The sequence below is a fragment of the Ziziphus jujuba genome, chromosome 3 (genome assembly GCF_031755915.1).
Source record: "Ziziphus jujuba cultivar Dongzao chromosome 3, ASM3175591v1".
NCBI classification, from domain to species: domain Eukaryota; kingdom Viridiplantae; phylum Streptophyta; class Magnoliopsida; order Rosales; family Rhamnaceae; genus Ziziphus; species Ziziphus jujuba.
In genome coordinates this window covers 22,890,454-22,892,973 of record NC_083381.1, presented here as the reverse complement: position 1 = coordinate 22,892,973, position 2,520 = coordinate 22,890,454, and the positions used below count along the sequence as shown (strand labels likewise).

Here is a 2,520-nt window from a genome sequence, read left to right as displayed (position 1 = left end):
ACACCATAAATTTTATCTTTTTTTTTTTTTTTTTTTTCCTTCCTCGATAAGTAGCACACCGTAGGTCATATAAAATCTATAATCGATGGTGTGTGCATAAATTGTAATATTTTTAAAAATTTTCTTCTTTTTTTTTTCTTTCTTTTTCTTCCAAAAATTATAAATATGTACATATGTTTATATAAATTGGAAGTTTCATTGATCTATTTTTTATTGTTGTTAACTTCAATATATTAATCAAAGTTAACAGAATAATTTGATGTTAAACCAAACAGTATCTTTTAATCTATTTAATAAAAACATCGTACCTACAATTCAAAATTTCATTCATATTTAATATTTCTTTAATTGAATAGTTTATTTTATTGCATTACTGTTTCTTTAAATGTTTCTATTTTATTTAAAATATTATAAATTACTGTTTATTTGTTTGTTATTTTAAAATTAACATTATAAATTAAAATTATATTTTAAATAAAAAAAAGTTTATTTAACACTATTAAATCATGTTCCACGTGAAACGCACGGGGCCATACCTAGTTTTTTGATAAAACCCTTGTAGTTTCTCTTCTGCTCACTGCACTTTCCTCCCTTTTCCATCTTCTTTCCCTCGCTTTCTCTCCTCTGTCTGTCTGTCTGTCTCTTTCTCTCTCTTTTCCGTTTCTTGCTCAGATTTTTTGCTGCTGAAATTCTCTCCTGACTTTTCATGAACATCACAATGTGATGACTTCTTCTATTTTTCTTTTATTTTCTGGCAGACCAAGCTCTCTCACAGTTCAGTGTTGACTTCCTTTTTTCTGCTCCTTTTTCGGTTTTGCATGAGGTAATTTTTCTCCATTTTTTGTATTTTTTTTATTAGGCAAATTTTTTTTTTGGTATTAATTAGTCATTGTTTTTCCTGTAATTTTCATATCCCGTTTTATGGTGTTGAAATTTTGTTTTATCTAATTTTTGCTGGGTTATTATTGTGGACGGTCATCTTCAACCAAAATTTATTAATTAAATTTGGCTAATATCTTAATTTGGTTTGATGGGTCATGTTTGAATGTGCCACATGTTTGTATGATTGTACTTGGCTATTACTCTTTTGGTATAATTTTTGATATGCTGATAATAATGTAAAACTTGCATGTAACTTAGGGACATTCTGTGAGGGCTTTCAACTTTTGTGACCCCATTTTGATTTGCTTAGTGTGTTGGTGGTCAAACAATCATTAAACCACTGTCATCTGTGAAATTTTGATTTTTTTTTGGATTTTTGGATTTATTTATGTATTTATTTATTTTAATGCTTGGATAAGCCCCTGCTCGGTGAAAATGGATAAGCCCCTGCTTGGTGAAAATGTGTGTGCTCTTGACCACCTTCCCCTTCAAATGATAGCATGCTTGAGATAAGAGATGTGCACTTGGACTTGTGGTTAATACCAATAAGATGTGCAAATAATGGTTTGATGTGTCTATTAATAGTTAAGTAGGATGCTGGAAGCTATTAGTCCAGTTAAAAGACCATTTGATATTTGGCAATTAAAGTTTTAATTTTGGTGGTTTTCTCCCATTTTTTCATGGATTTGTCTAAAGAATATGATTCTGGTTAAACATTTTAAAACTTGTTTTGGTGTTTTCAATTTGGAAGTAGAAGTTGGTGAAATATTTACCACTACTGTGCTCTCGCTTTCTGATTATTTTTGCTTGCACGAGCTTATCGGTTCTCATGTATAAATTAATTTAACCGTTTGTAGAACGCCTAACAGTCCTGACCTAGATGTATTGTTCTTTGTGGTTTTAATTTGCGTCATCCTTCATAATAAGCTTATTGTATTTCGAATTTCATGCTTAGGGTATATAGATGGTCAAATAGAGTGTAAATCTGACTTTACACTGGATAATCACGGCAAGCTGGCTTCTGATGCTTGATGCTATTGTAACTTATATATATATATATATATATATATATATATGTTACAGTAAAAATAACATTGATACGCTGGTTATAATTAATTTATAGTGACAAAGTCTTAGCTATAAATGTAAAAATTATCACTTAACAGTGTATCTGTGAAAGAAAAAAGTGTTCCCCTTTAAAATCCGTGGCCAACAAAAAATCGTTGTCACTAATAAAAGAAGAAAATTTTGTCAATGTAAAGCCACAATGACAAAGCTACAGTGACAAACTAGCTACAAATATAAAAAGAATAATTCTAAAAGGGGAACTTTACGAAGAGTGAAACAAGAGATCTTGATAGAAAGGTTTATAGAAATAAAATATTATTTTTTTATTATACTATGTCTTTTCCTATTTATCTTTATTCTTAGACAAATTCGCATTGGCTGTATTACTTAAATTTTACAAATACTCTAAGAATGCTGTAACATAAATTATGAATACAGTAGTGACCTTATTATATATGAGTACTAATGGTTAGTGGTGCGAAGGGCCATAGATGCTGACTATAGTTGTGGACTTGTGCACTGTTGGGGCTCTTTTTTATATGTTGAGGTATTATTTGATAATTACATGTG

General features: G+C 29.6%; 1 long non-coding RNA gene across 1 annotated transcript; it reads left to right on the top strand.

Annotated features, from left to right (window-relative positions):
- The first annotated feature begins 532 nt into the window (after window positions 1-532).
- On the top strand, window positions 533-1,661 carry LOC112492376 (uncharacterized). The gene is made up of 2 exons (XR_003056725.3): window positions 533-823; window positions 1,302-1,661. It is a non-coding gene; the product is annotated as an uncharacterized LOC112492376 (long non-coding RNA).
- The last annotated feature ends 859 nt before the right edge of the window (window positions 1,662-2,520 follow it).